Below are 16,076 nucleotides of genomic sequence, written 5' to 3'. Positions count from 1 at the left end.
ATTTTCTTTAAAATAGCCATGGAGATGCATGCAAATTATGTTCTTTAACAGGCAGCATGTTTTCGTGTTGCAGCTTCTCAAATGATCAGGATCCTGGTGTTTCTTCAGCAAAGAAGAAACTAGTGAATATGGCAGAGATCTTCTTAGCTTTGCCTTTAAAACTCGCTCTGGTGATTGTGCTTTTTTCCAGTAAAATAGAAATTACAATGTTAATTACATATCAGTCCATAGAGAAATGTAAAGGTTGCTGGCTGCGGTTCTGAAGTCCCTGTTGCATGAGGCAGGGGTTGGTGAAGGTTTCTCCCAACACCTGTTTTAGTCTTCCTTCTCAGAGGGCGAAGCAGGCTGCTGCTGTTTTCCATTTGTCCCGGTCCGTACACAAATCAAGTGCATGGCAAAAATGGAGACATTTATTCCAAGTTTTTAATGAAATAAAATTTTATAAGGCAAAATTACATTTTGATAAGTCAAAAATAACTTACAACTCATCCAGGGAAAAAGAGAATTGATTTGCAGCATAGTTTTGAGAATCAGAACTTTTTAGACATTTAGGCACACACTGAACATCCTGAGTTCTCTTTCTGAATCCTCACCCAGAAATATTTTTGCATTTATCTGTCATGTTCAGATAGCATAGCAGCTCTGACAGAGACCTGGGGGTAAGACGGTATAAAGATCTACTCATCTAAAGGAAGAAGTGGTTTAAATGAGCATTCATTCATTTATTCATTCTGCATGTAATTATTTTTTTGCTTTTTTTATTGGCATCTAGTCAGTTTGCAATGTTGTGACAGTTTCTGGTGTACAGCATAATGTTTCAGTCATATTTTTAAAAAGGTGTTGTTTTAAGCAAGGGGCATAATCAACATAGAACTATACTGACAGACTATCAGAGTCCTGAACAAGATAATTCCATGAAGTGCGAATACTGTGAAGACTAAAGAACGACCCAATGAGATGGAATGATGGAGGCAAGATTCCTCTAAAAGGGCTGTGTTTAGACAAGTTTCCTCTGAGATGGTGACATTGGGATGAGATTTGAATGAGGGAGAGTCAGTCATGTAAAGAGATCTTGGGGGAAGTGTTCCAGTAGGCAGCAAAGACGAAAGGGAGAGCGTCTGAGTGTGTCCTAGGACACGTGCAAACACTGGTGTGGTTGAGCCATCATTCATGGTACGAGAGAAGCAGGCCAAAGACCTATATAAGCCTTGATAAGTGGCCTAGGTTTTACGTGCAATGGAAATCAACAAACAGGAAATTTAGAAAGAAACAAACAGATAATCATATCATAATTGTGCTAGGCAAATAATACAGTGATTTGTTAGAGGAATTAGATAAAATCAAATTAGAAAGACTGGAGAAATTTTAATGAAAGTTGATTTTTTGAAGAATTTTAAATAAGGAGAACCAAGAGGAGACAAAACAGGGCTCGTAGGAGAAGACAATGCCCTTTAGGAAGACACGCTTGAGGGTGATGGTCCTGGTAATGTGTGCAGTTTGGGGGAAGGTATGGGGCGAGGGGAGATGACTCTGAAGCTGAAACTAGAGATCTAAGCTCATGTGTCTGAGATTGATTGAGAAGAAGATGGTTCAGTGAGCACAGATAATTGCTAGGTGATTTACATGGGCTCTGTGTGACAGAAACCCTTTATTTTATTTTTATTTTCTCAAAATGCATTCTAATATCTGTTTTAGTAAGTAAGATGTGTATTTTATAGCCTTTAAAAGTTTTATTTTAAACCTTCCACAATATTGATATTTCTGGGCATGTTACAGCTTACATGCTACCATAAATAATTCTGTAATTACTTTTTCTTGGTAAATATCGATTGCCTTTTTTTCTCTCTGATTAACAAGTTCCCAAGCTTCACACCAGTTTTCATTTCTGGAAGATGTTTTATTGGGTGATGACATTTGGCTCTTGATTTGAGCAGGCCTGAAAATCTATTTTGTGAGGCTAGTTTTAAATAATTTAGTTTAATTGAAATTGTAAATAATCTTATTTACAATGAGGATATCATTCCTGAGGCATTTTTTTTTCTTGGACTGTCATACAGTGCTATTATGCAAAAATAATACAAAAAGTATTTTTTTGATAGGACAGGACTTTGTGCTTTATTTTCCATTACTCAGTACCTCACAGCTTTATTTCTTGATCCATGGAGAGCTTGTGTGTGTATTTGCGTGTATCTCTGTTTTATCCCCTGTGATTCTTCCCTCATACTTAATTTAATTACTTCACATAGTCTTCTTAATAGGGACCTAACAAGATTTCTTTCTTGAGGGAAAAAAAAAAATCCAACTTAATCTCGTATATAAACCAAGCTGGGATATGTGTCTTTGAGTCTCAAAGAAAATGCAAAGCACAAGCAAAAGTGGTAACTACATCTGAAAGGCAGGGAATTTCTGAAAAGCGTCAGCAAATTTTATCATAATGTATTTTGAATTAATTGCATGCAACTTTTTAAGGAATAAGCTCATTGAATTTGGAAGTTGGAATCTACACTGCCTAGACAAACTCTGTCATATTAGAGCTAGGAAAATACAGAGTTCAATGATTTTCCTAAGAGCATGCTACCAGTTATTGACAGAACTATATCAGATCCATGACTTCTAATTCCCCAAACTTCTGCCCCCACCTCCCAATTTCACCTTTTTCTTTTATAAGTATCAGCATCTTCCTAGGATCAGAGCTGTTATTCTAAGATGTTTCATTCTGTCGAAATAAGTAATCCAGATATTTTATTCTTTGCCTTCCAGAGCTACAGTCTGCATGTAGTCCACATACCCAGACACATCTGACTCATTATTTTGCTTCTATCCATTGCTTGCTGCCTCTCAGAATGAATGAATGAATGAATTTTTAAAATCTCAGAATTTTACAATTATGGGGAATCCTCCTGAATCTTGAGAAAAATTGAAGTTGGAAGTGTCCTTTTGAAACTTCTTGCCACCAAAATGCCAGATAAATTTATAAATGAATTTTTAAAAGGGATTAATCATTTTAATTAAAGGATGATAAATCAAAATGAACTAGGAAAGAAGTGAGACAACTTGGAATTTTTTTAATCTGTCTGATAAATGAATGAAAATTCCATGAATTTTTACATATTAAGTGAATATTTATTGAATGCCTATTATGTACCTGGCACTATGTGAGACTGTGGGTTTTTTCCTCTCAAAATTGGGTGTTATAGTACATATTATTTTATATCCTTACTGTCTCACTTTGCAATATATTATGAATATATATCTATATATTTAAATACAGATTTATGAAAGCCTTTTTAATGGTTTTTATCTATAACATTTTATAGCTGTATTATAGTCTTTTAAAACTACTCTCCTATATCAAGGACTTAATCTTTTTTTATTATTATTATTTTTACTATGGTAAAGAACACATAGCATGAGATCTATCCTGTTAACAAATTTTAAGCGTAAAGTACAGTGTTGTTAACTGTAAAAACAATGCTATACAGATCTTTTGAACTTTTTCATCTTGCATAACTGAGGTTCTACATCCATTGAAAAGCAGTTGCACATTTCCCCTCCCCTAGTCCCTGGCAACCACCATTCTACTTTGTGCTTCTGTGAGTTTGACTGCTTTCGATAGCATATATAAATGGAATCATGAGATATTTCTCCTTCTGTGACTAGCTTACTTCACTTAGCATAGTGTTCTCAAGGTTTATCGAAGTTGTAGCGTGTGACAGGGATGTCTTTCTTTTTTAAGGCTGTGTAATCTTCCATTATGTGTGTGTGTATACATTTCTCACATTTTTCTTTATCCATTGATTGACATTCTGCATGATCAGATCTGCTGCTGAATCCTTCTAGAAAATTTCCCAGTTCCATTATTGTATTCTTCAGCTCCAGAATTTCTGCTTCTTTTTTATATTTTCTGTCTTTTTGTGAATATTCTTATTTTGTTCATGTGTTGCTTTCCTGAGCTCACTGATCATCTTTATGATAGTTATTCTGTATTCCTTAGGTAATTCATACACCTTTGTTTCTTTGGTGTTTGTTTTTAGAGATTTGTGTTCTCCCTTTGAGCCATGCTTCCCTGTTTCTTTGTGTATGGTGTAACTTTGTGTGGTGATCTACCCGTTTGAAAAAACAGCCACCTCTCTCAAGTCTTTACACTCATTATGTTCAGGGAAAGACGTTCACCAGTCTTCCCACCAAGAGATTCTGTGGGCCTCTCAAACCTTTTCTGTGGATTTATCTTCTCTGTACTTATGCATATAAATTCCCAATTAGGTGTATTTGCCTGTTTCTTTTTTTGGGAGCTTGTAATCTTTTGCTATTTCTGGTGTCTGTGTATATCACTGCAGCTTTTCTAGAGCTACTGCAAGCCTCCCAGGTCTCTTTTATTCTCAGTGTCCCCAGAGTTTCTAGAGTATGCAGCATCCCGTCAGTGCTTTGAGTTGGATGAGATAGAAAACAGTCTTTTGGGTAGTTGCCCCAAAAGCCAGAGTGTTAGAACCATGCTCTGCTCTTCTCTGTCCCTCTGAGGGAGAGATTTTTGAGCTGTAACAGCCTCTGTCTTCTGTACCATGGTTCCTCTGGCGCAGAAGCAGGCTGCCCAGCTCAGTTTGGTTCTCAGTGTCCCCTCACATCTAGAGTGTGCTGAGACCCATATGTGCTCTAAGACAGGCAAGGCAGCTACCTGTGCATTGGGTGGTATCTCAAAACCCCAGAACATTAGATGTATATTCCAGTTTCTTTCCCCTACAAGAAGAAGTGAGGGGTTGGGTTTTCTCCCAGCTGCATCACACTGAACTGGAGGGAGGACTATGGCAAATAAGACCGTTGAAGTTTTCACCAGCTTCAGTGTGGTTGGTTTCATGCTCACTTGAGGTTTAGGAGCCCCTTAACTGATTTCTTCATTTCTCACTAAGGGAATTGGTCTGTGTGTTGTTCAGCTGGTATCTCTGTAGCAGGGGGAGGGTCTAGTGATTCCTATTTCTCCATCTTGCTGATGTCACTGCCCGTGAGGCTGTGGGCTTTAAAGCCATGAGCAACCCAAGAAAGGTTCTTATAATTATAGAAACAATGAATAAGTAAACTGATAAAGACATAAGGTAATTCCAAATTAAAAAAACACAGTACTAAGTGTTTTGAAAAAATAAAAAAAATATATAGTTTGTGTGATAGAGGGTCACTGCCTGAGCTAAGTAAATTGGCAGTTCAGGGAATTCAGACATTTTAGCATGAATCTGGAAGGTAATAAATAGGTATGCGTAGACATGTGAATAACTGAGGGAAGGCATTCCAGGGAGAGAGGAAAGCGAAAGCCCAGAGGTAGGCACATTCTTGGCAGGTGGTTAGGAGGGATGACTGAAGGGGACACTTACATGAAAAAAGGCTAGAAGAGTAACAGGCTGAGCTCTTGCAGGGCATTGCACATCAGTGTAAGGGGCCTCAGATTACTCAGAGTGAGTTGCAGGACCATGAACGGACTTGGAGCAGATCAAGGACTTAACAGGATCACTGCGGCTGCCCTGTGAGGAATAGAACATAGGTGGGCAAAGTTGGGAATCCTCTAGGAGAGTCCGGGAGGGCTATGTTGGTGGCCTGGATGAGAACAGAAGCACTGAATGGGATGAGATGTGATCAAATTGGGATATTTTGAGGGTAGAGCTAGGAGAATTTGATGTGACATGTGAGAGAAAGAACTCAAGAATGATTCATAGACTTGGGGCCTGAAAAACTGGAAAAATAAAGTTGCCGACTATTGAGATGGGAAAAACTCAGGTGGCACGGTTTCAGGGAGGAGCTTTAGGAGTTCAGTTTGGCATATTATTGGTTTGAGTTGCCTTCCAGACATCCAAGCAGGGAACAGTCCAGGATGAAGGACACATTTGGGGGTTACATTGCTATTTAAAGTCTTGAGTTTAAATGAAATCACTTAGGAGTGTGGACAGATTGAGAACAGAACCATGGGCTCAAAGGTGAGGGGGATGAGACAGCCATCAGGGAGACTGGAGGAGAGCTAGAGGGTGGTGTTCTCTGAGCCAAGTGAAGACATGTTGCCATGTGGGAGAGATTAGCAGTGTCAACTGCTACCGCGAAGTCTTACTCTCTTTACCATGACCTGTACTATGCAATTAGCGTCTAGCCCGTCGGCTCATGATAGTGATTTTATGTGCCCTTAGAAATCAGTAAGCACAACATATACCACAAATAATTCTTGAGCAGTTAGCATTACACTAGGCATACAGGCCATATGTGACGCAAAGATACAAGACAAGGCTTGATGATCATTTGGGACACATTATACACATGTGGACAAACTAAACAAGATGTTCACCCCACTTCAAACTTATGAATTGATTCTTTTTTAAAAAAAATTTATTGATACATGTATTTATTATTTGGAACTTCCAAAGTGTTATCACATAGAAACAATATTATGAATGATAACTATGTCCAAAGCTAGGCAACCAAAGCTGTGATGCAGCTAAACTCTAACACCAAAAAAGAAAAAAAAAAAAAAAGTCTCTAACAAACGGTAACACCAAGACTTGTAACTGGTTTTCCAGGTTACTTTATTACTGTTTTTACTTACTTCGGCCTAGTGATCCATTTAACCTCTCTATGCCTCAGCTTTTGTGGAAGATAAATTATAAGTATCTGATGCCTGTCAAAGGATACCATACTGATAGTGATCACAGAGTTATTTTTATGAGATGGTGAAGTACCTTGGGTCTTGCACTACTGGTTCCAAATAGTTAACTGAAGGAGAAGCAGCTGTCAGAGGACACTCAGTAGATGCACAGCAGGTAATTAAAAATGAAAAAGGAAGTTCAAGTGTATTAAATCATCTGACGCCAGCACTGTTGCCCCGCCACGCCGCCTCTGGGTCGTCAGGATGCTGCGTGTTGCTGTACTGTGATTTTTCATTTCTCTCTCTTTCTCTGCCCAGTTTAAACATACTCTCCCTTGCTTGTTCCACCAGTATAAGCACATTCTTGGTTTGAGGGAGTTTGCAGGCAGGAGAAGTGACACTCACTAAGGATGTTTGGCCCACATTGGTACCTCTGCAGACACTAGACCCATCCTCCGCTAAAGACTGCCCTGTTAAATATCATCTTCATGCTCCGGGCCTCTGAGCAGAGGAGACCCTGCAGTCTCGGGCTTATCATGTGGATTTGGGGGCGTCTTCCCTTTCGTAGGTTGCTGTGCTCTGAAATGCCCTTGGGATTGGTATCCTTGTGTGAAAGGAGGTGAACAATACTGCACATGTGAATGACTAATGGAGAAAACATGAGGACAGGTGCCAGGCTCGTTTTCAGCGCTGACGGTTGTGGTGTGACACTCAAGTCAGGCTGAGAAGTGCCCGAGGGAGGGGTTTAATTGCATATTTGTGCAGTCACTACTGGACAGGTGTCAAAGGGTAGCTCAGTCATTCCAGTTGGCTTGAAAAAGTATAAGAAATTCCATCAGGTTTCTGTTTCTCAACAGAATGGATTTCAACCAGTTCAGATTTGCTGTAACTGGTGAGTGTACGGGTATGTAATTGAGAAAGATAGGGAAACTTCGAGAAATGCCAAGACACTAAGACAAGATGAGTGTGAATCACTACATTTTGAGAAATTATTCATATATTATTTTTGCTGTCTTGATTTGGTGACATTAAGAGCCAAGAAGTATAAACATATGAAGCAATTTTGCAGGACTTCCTTTTCTCTCCATAATGTTAGCAAGTCATTAGTAGATTTACTCTGCAGTGTATTAAGAAATTTTTACCTGGAACCCAAAAGCACAGAAATTTCTTGTAAGCTGATTGATGGCAGTGAGTCAGTGCAGCTGAAGTGAGAAATACATAAATTTTACAGGACCTGAGACAAAGGAACTATCGGAGTATTGCGATGTTTTAGTGCCGTGATAATTGCCTTTATTGGTGACTAATTTGGCATGTGGGAAGTTTGGTTTATTCTAATACAAGTTGGGTTAACTGATTACTTTTGTTGGTTGTACGTGTGTGTGCAGAACCTCCAATTTTCAATCCTTGTCATTATCTCTTAGTTACATATTCAGGAAAGGCAGGGGAAAAAAAATTCATTTGTGTTTAAAACCTATAATAAAAAAAGATTGCCTTTCTGTGGAAACTTGAATAGTTTCCCTGTTTCCCCTGTGATTACTCTTATGTAGGCATAAAGTACTTTTTTTGTTTAAACTTGTGTCTGTAATGGAAATATATGCTTAAGTGAATTGGAAAATCAAATGAGTAGAGACCAGTGATGTTCTATTGAAAAAGACAACAGAATCTCCAAATTTGAGAATTCTGTGGATGCATAAAATTAGCAGAATGAAACTCCCTTTGTTCCATTTTGGGCTGTTTTTTCTCTCATCAGTTTAGAACTTCAAACCTTAAAAAACAGAGCATGAATAAATATTGGTTAGTGTGGTGTGTCTGGGCAAACTGGTGTAAAAATATTGCCTAGATGCTGTGTGTCCTTGATCTCTGTCTTCTGCCTGCTCAAATCCTATTTGAAGGATAACCTCTTTGAAAAGAACTTCCTAGATAGAGTGACTGTAACTTGTATTAAGTTCCTTTGTTCTTCTAAGATTTTCTATTATCTAAACAGCCTTCATCTTTTTCTCTTCTACTTGTCCTTTTCTTTCTTTCTGACTTCTTGCTTTATGTCCTTCTCTCTCCAAAATTTCCTTTTCTATTATTAACCTCCCCCTACCCCTAACTTATACTGAGATGAGGTGGAAGGGGGCCAGAGAGACAGAGATTAATTTTCTGGTAGAATATTAATACACCATATAATAATACGGAATTTAGGAAAACTCATGGAAAAATGCACAACTGGGGAAATGCGTGTTTCAGTCTGCCTGCTTTGTATGTTTTTTTCAGAGTTGCAAGGACTCAAGAGTCTTGACTGTGTTTTATCCATTTTGTACCACAGTGTCATTTCATGGGGCTCAAAGAATAACAGAATTTCAGTATTTCCAGTTTGGTTCTTGTCTGTTGTGTAAATTATCTCTATAGTCACCTTGCAAGTGGTCACTTGAACTTGGATATGGTTATACAAATTCACTTAATGATGGAGGAATGGTATGTGAACTGTGTTACGTGTAGCTACTCAGTGAGATATTGATAACTTCAAAATGCCTTGGAACATGCTTATGTTACATGAAAATAGTTGAAAGCAGATTTAATGATTATACCTATTAAAACCAAAAATTGAATATATGCATGTTGCAAAAAACTGTTTTAGGGACTGTGAGGACTGTGAGTCATTTTTTTTAATTCTCATTTTTCCAAATGTCCAGTAATATGTATATTACCTTTATGATTTAAAAAAATCTTCCAGAGTGGATAAAACAGGGAAGGCAAACCTCATATCCAGTGGTGTGCCTCTTGCTTCTGGCTAACATCCACCTCTGGCTCGCTGTTATTTCCTACCTTGAATTTTAAGCTTTTGTTCCTTCTAATAGAAAATAAATTTACACTGCCAAAAGAGCAAGAAAAAAGCTGTACACTTCATAAGTCTGTGTAAAAATATCTCTAACATGCAATGGCATAATCCCTAAATAGAGGAAAGATATGGATAGGTGAGCGAAATGTTTCCTTTTAGAGGTGCTTCCTAAAATCTACTGTATTTTGGAAACTGCTCCCTGTCAGAAGTATTATCCTTTCTAAGTTGTAAGAATTAAGGTTTTGTTTTGTTTTGTTTTGTTTTCACAAAAAGGGTGCTTCTTCATAAGAAGTTTATAATTAATGTGTGGTTAAGCTTAGGTCATACATTATTTGGAAACACGTTCTAAGGACTTTGAAAGCCTTTTTAAGAAAACAGAAAATCTATTTTGATTCAAATTGTTTCCAACAAAAACAATAAATTAAAAACATTATTTTGTTTTTCACTTTCTCACTTATGAGATGTACTGCGCGGAAACCTTAAAAACTTCCTTCTTTACCAGACTCTAAATATGGAACGATGTAATCACCTGTGTTCTGTATAAAATATGCGAGTGTACTCCTTCTTTTTTCTCCACATGAAATCAGAAATATATCTTTTAAAAAGAAAAAGATTATTGATGTTAGATTTAGAAAAATATAACTTTGTCGATACTTACAACAGTTCATTTAATTGTGGAATGTAATTTTGGATTTTCTTTTTTCTTTTTTTTGGATTTATGTAGGTGCCTCTAATTTTCCTAGCCAAAAAAAAGAAACGAAAAGAAAAGAAAAAAATGCCATCTCTATATAACTATAGATTTCTGAATAACTGAGTAAAATAATGTGTCTCAAGTTCATTTATCAAATTAGAGGCTAGAATGTATATTAATGTGAAATATTTGATATCAAATGATGAATATACACATTTATTTCTACAAAATGTAATCATCTTAAATAGTAAATAATACCCCCTTGATTTCTGAAATCTATGCCAAAGTTGTACATACCTTGAATTTCCAGTATGGATGCAATAGTTAGTCCGTATTTACTCAGAATAGCATTCTCAGCCATAGAGGGTTTTACTTAAACTAGCAAGTGTATATCCTTCAACGTAGAACTATAACCAACACCATAGTAGATTAATTTGCTATTAACAGTTTCCTGCTTATGGGGATTAGCTTTAATGCTGCAGTAGTAAGTATCACACTCAGTGAAATTTAGGATGTGCTTGCACACTATTAGTGAAAACATAAATACCATTCTTTTGTATGCTGATATGAAATTGTCATTTTATAGGCCAAAAAGTGCTTGGATATTGGCAGTTTTATGTGGTTCAACCAGGATTATCATTAGCTGAGAGCTGCTGCTGGAATATTCTTGCAATATGCTAATAGTATGGTTTTCAGGAAGTTGTTTGCTTCCTTGTTGGGTTGTCAACAGCCCCAAGTGAAACTCTGACAGAAATAACCATCTCATGCAAGGAAGCCAATGGCACTGCTTAGTTTCAGGAATACCTTGAAAGGACACAAAGGTGAAGAAGATGTTAGGTTTCTGGGGAGTTTTCCCAGTGGTATAAAGAATGTGTCATGGGCTGCCTGTGTATGTAAGTTTGCAATAAGGCCCTGTGATACCACTTCTTGGCTGAACCTAAACAGATATGCATAATGGCCCAAGAAGCAGCCCCGTGATTAAGACTGACATTAGAAGAGAAACTTCTTGTGCAAATGATGTTTGTAAATACCATTTAAGATGAATTTCTATGGATAATAAAGTTGTTTAAAGAAGCATGTAGGAAATGGATAAACAAAAGTGACTCCTCATTGATTCAAAAATGCCAGTGGAGCTTACCTGGGATCTGTCAGTGCTGTATGTGAATTCTGAGCCTGTAAGAAGAAAGGCCATCTTGAGATACTCTCTGGTTTTACTAGCTGGACCTTTCAAAGCAGCTCACATCATCTGGCATTAGGTAATCATGGTGTTGAGGCAAAGCCAGGAGGTTGAGAATGAGATGCATAAGGATCTTGCAGCCTTTGACAGCAGTCCTCGTACACGGCTGTGTACCGTTGATGGATGATGACTGTTTTGTGATGTGACAATAAATAGCAATGATACCTGCATAATACCTCCTCACCAAGTCATCTGGCAAGGAGAGCATCATGTCTTATTTTGTTTTCCTCATTATGTAGCCTTCAAATCTTTCAAAACAGTCTTGTTTACATGGTTGAAGTGGTCAGGTACAGTGTTGTGAATGTGTGATTTGAACTTCTTTCCTAAAGACTAGCCTCCACTCAGGATGAAACCAGTTCCTCCACAAGGAAATAGTGACCAAAAGAGATGTGTAATTGTGTCTTACAGAATTTTGGCAAGAGAATACTTCTTACTCTCTGAGGAACTGTATAATTATATGGACATCAGTATAATTGAATTTAGCTATTATATCCATATATTGGAAATAATGTCCTTTTTCCAAGGAGAAGAAATATCAATCTTAAATATCCAGTTAAAAGAAGTTGTCACTGAACTGGTTACACATACATCATTGGTGTGGCCCAATTAGTTGTCAATGCCTTGTACCTGCAGTTTAGAATTCTTATATCACTTAAAAAATTCAAATTATTAATGTGACCTTACTTTTAGGATTATAGGCATGATAATATATTTAGTGAAATCTTGATTATGATATTAACAGAGGAGGAATTTGTGGAAGGCATTCAGAACAGTCTGTATTGTCCTGGTGAACCTGGACATCTGAGCCTCTGAGTAAAGGGGCAAAAAAGTAAAAACAGAGCTTGTATTTTAAGATCCACAGTGTAACCTATTCTGAAAACAATGTATTTTTGAGGCCTTCCCTGGGGGTGCTTGCTGTCTGAAATCTTTTCCTTCAAAGGAAAAAATAGCTTGTCGAGTATTTTATAACACATGAAAAAGTTGTTCCCAGGCACTGGACTCACAGGAACACTTTCATGGTTGTCAGTGATTGCCCTGAGTCTCTTACAATTACAGATAAGTGTGTCTTACCAGTGTTTGGTGTCGTGAAAGCTGAATATAGTTCCAAAATGCCCGGTGATGATGAGACGTAAACTTCTTACAATTCAAGAATACACAAATTCATGTTAGAACTCGGTGAACTTTGATTCTAAAGCCATCATTGTCATGAAAACTAAGATTTTTCATAATTACTTTTATGAGTAATTACCTTTATCACCTCTGTGAGTATAAGCCTCTCAGAGCTCCATTTCCTAAGTTTAAGCTCCTATTCTTGACTAGAACCATGTAGCAACTCCCTTTCCTTAATGCACATTCCATGATTGTCTATAAACTACAGAGCAAAATTGAGTGTGAATCCAACCAAGATTATTTTATACTGTTTCCGTTGGGGGTTTTAGGTTTGGAAGTCCTTCCTTAATCAGTACTTCAGATAATTGTATGTTAGGATTGAATGTATAGGATCCCACATTCCCTTTCCCCTCGCCTTAAAAATTCAACTTATTCATAAGTTGCCAACATGATTTGATTGTCTAAAAAAGTTGCCTTTAGTGGAAAAGTGAATTTTTATCATAGATGAAGTGATTGCTGCTTTAAGCACATAATAGGGTGCATTCGGAAGTGGTTCCCATGAAGGCATTTGTGAAGTGCTCTGATGGCCTGAACTGACGAAATTGCAGAGACTCTTCGATCTGTGCCAGTGCACTTGCCAAGGGCGTCCGATTTCCTGTGGATGTTGACAAAGGGACCTTGTACAAAAAAATATAAAATAAACTTACAAGAGTATTCCAAAGAAAGGATCTCCTGGTAGACTCATTCTTAGTGATTTGACATATTCCTGGTCCCATCTCCAGCTTCTGTTGCAATAATCACGGCTCTGTGATAACTATTTACAGCCTACACATTGCCAGACTTTACTGTCTCTAAGTCTACATTTGCTTCTTTTGCATTTAAGTAATTTGTGGAACTTATCCAGATGTCTGGGTAATGCTGTGCTTTATCATCGACAAGCCAAATAATAGGTTAGAATGATGGTGCTGGCTTTGGAGTCAATATTGAGTCAACTGGAGGAATTAGCTTGCTTCTAATGAATAAAATAACTAATTTTACTTAATTGGGTGCAGTCTAAAGACATGCCTTATCTTTTCCCATCTATATTACCCATGTTTTTACTTCTCTGTTGCTTCCCAGTTGCCTAGCACCATAAATAATTGATAAATGTTTTTTCAATAAATGAATGTGTTGAAGAAATGTCTGTAATATATAAAAATACTTTTTTATTGAAGTACAGTTGACATACAATATTTTGTTAGTTTCGAGTATGCAACATAGTGACTCAACAATGAAATACATTACAGAATGATCACTGTGATCAATCTAGTAACCATCTGTACCATACAAAGTTAGTACATATATTCCTTTTGCTGTACATTCCTTTGCTGTACATTTGCTGTACATTCCTTTTGCTGTTCCTATTACATCCCTGTGACTTGTTTATTTTATAAAGAAGTTTGTACTCTTAATAGCCTTTATTTATTTCACCCAGCCCCCTGCCCTTTCCCCCTCTGGCAACCACTAGTTTGTTCTCTGTATCTAGGAGTTTCTGTTTTGGTTTGTTTGTTTTGTTTTTTAGATTCCGTCTGTGAGTGAAATTGTATGGTAATTGCCTTTTTCTGTCTGACTTATTTCACTCAACATATACCCTCTAGATTTATACATGTTATCACAAATGGCAAGATTTAATTCTTTTTTATAGCTGAGTAATGTTCCATTGTGTGTGTGTATGTGTATGTGTGTGTGTATATATATATCCATTCATCTATTGATGGGCCCTTAGGTTGCTTCTGTATCTTGGCTACTGTAAATAATGTTGCCAGGGACATAGGGGTACCTATATCTTTTTGAATGAACGTTTTCCTGTTCTTTGGATAAATACCAAGAAGTGGAATTACTGGATTGTATGGTAGTTCTATTTTTAATTTTTTAAAGGAATCTTCATACTGTTTTCCAGATTGGATGCAGAAGCATATATTATAATCTGTTTTCTGTTAAGCCAGACATTTAGATAATTATACAATGTCTCTTTTCTCGTTAAACCTTTGTTTGTTTTGGAAAACATAATTATTTTTCATAAAAGTATGTTAACTTATGTTAACATATAATGAGGTTATTTTTATTTTTACATGAATTAAAACATTTTGAGGTAAAAATTCAAGCAAAAATATCAATAGTTACAACTCACATATTCCAGTGTTCTTTGATGTGTTCAATAATTTTTGAGACTGAAAAGGGGTTTTGAGATAAAAAATTTGAGAATTGCTGGTGCAGAAAATGGGCAACATATATTTATGTATACAACAGCAATAACCAGTTATAATTTAAAATGGAAAAAAAGTAAAATAGCTAAAAATAACCTTACAGACCTATGTGAAGTACACCAAAAATGCTCTATTTCAGAATATTAAAGGGGACTCAGTAAATGGAGATTCACACCATGTTCTTTGATGGGAATTTTCACTATTATGAGTGTTCATTTGCCTTAATTAATTTATAGATTTCACATATATCCAAACAACAGAAATATGTTAAACCCATGAAAAGGATTATTTCTATAAAATTTAACTAAATGACTCTAAAGTTTATGCAAGAATAATAGGTTAGAAACTGCAAAAAATTTTTTCGAAGAAGGATAATCAGAGAAACCTACCTTATCTGATGTTAAATTTACAGCAGAGAGTCAGATAAAGAGAATCAATTATCTCAAAACTAGCTTCACTATGTGCTGGGCAAATATGTGTATATGTGTATATCTGTGTACATTTAATATATGAGAAAGGAAACAGTATTCAACTTCACTCACAATCAAGTATATATAAATGTAAATAATTCTTATCAGTTCAGTAAAGATAAAATATTAATATTAGAGGTAATAGTATTGCTAGGTGCTCGTAAATTGTTGAGGGGCTGTTGTAAATTAGAGTAACCTTCTCGGATAGCTTCTTGCTACTACCCATCCAGTTGTTTAAAATTTTCATAATCTTCAATGTGGCAAATTTATTTCTAGCAATATCTCCCACAAAAATATGCAGAAGTGAAAAAGGATACACAAATATGTTCACAGCAGCACTTTTTATAATAAGACAAATTTTAGAATAGCATATATGTCTACACATTGGGCAATGATTAAATAAATAACAAAGAAAAACTGCATGTAGAATAATAGTAAGCAAAAATAGAGAATATGTTTCATATATTTCACAAATCCAACTCTGTAAAAATGTATAGCAAAATATCAGGAGTAGATACCTTAATCTATTAATAGTGGTTGTCTCTGGATTCTGGAGTTATGAATAATTTTTATTACCCTCTTTCTGCCTTTCTGTTTTTCCTGATTTCTTTAGCAGTGAACTTGTATCATTGTTAAAGTAAACAAAAGTGTTACAGTTCAGCTAACTATTGGAGTTTCAATTTATAGGTGAGGACAAGCCAGACAAATGAGATTACTGTGCTTTTCCATCTGACAGTCATTTCCTTGGATAGTGCCTCCCTTGTCACAGTGTAGTTTTTGTCCACTTGCCAATAAATGGTATAACTTTAAACAAGTCACTTTACCGCTGTTGGTTTTTAATTTCCTTGCCTAGCAAATGAAGTTCCTTCCAATTTTAAAATCTGA

General features: G+C 36.4%; 1 protein-coding gene across 2 annotated transcripts in view; it reads left to right on the top strand.

Moving 5' to 3' along the window:
• The window catches only part of KCNK2 (potassium two pore domain channel subfamily K member 2), a 110,680-nt gene that overhangs the window by 16,372 nt on the left and 78,232 nt on the right, over positions 1-16,076 (top strand). The window lies entirely within an intron of this gene.

This window comes from Camelus bactrianus, chromosome 23 (genome assembly GCF_048773025.1).
Source record: "Camelus bactrianus isolate YW-2024 breed Bactrian camel chromosome 23, ASM4877302v1, whole genome shotgun sequence".
Taxonomy (NCBI): Eukaryota; Metazoa; Chordata; class Mammalia; order Artiodactyla; family Camelidae; genus Camelus; species Camelus bactrianus.
The sequence above is the reverse complement of the archived record's forward strand: the minus strand, read 5'-3'. Positions and strand labels throughout refer to the sequence as shown.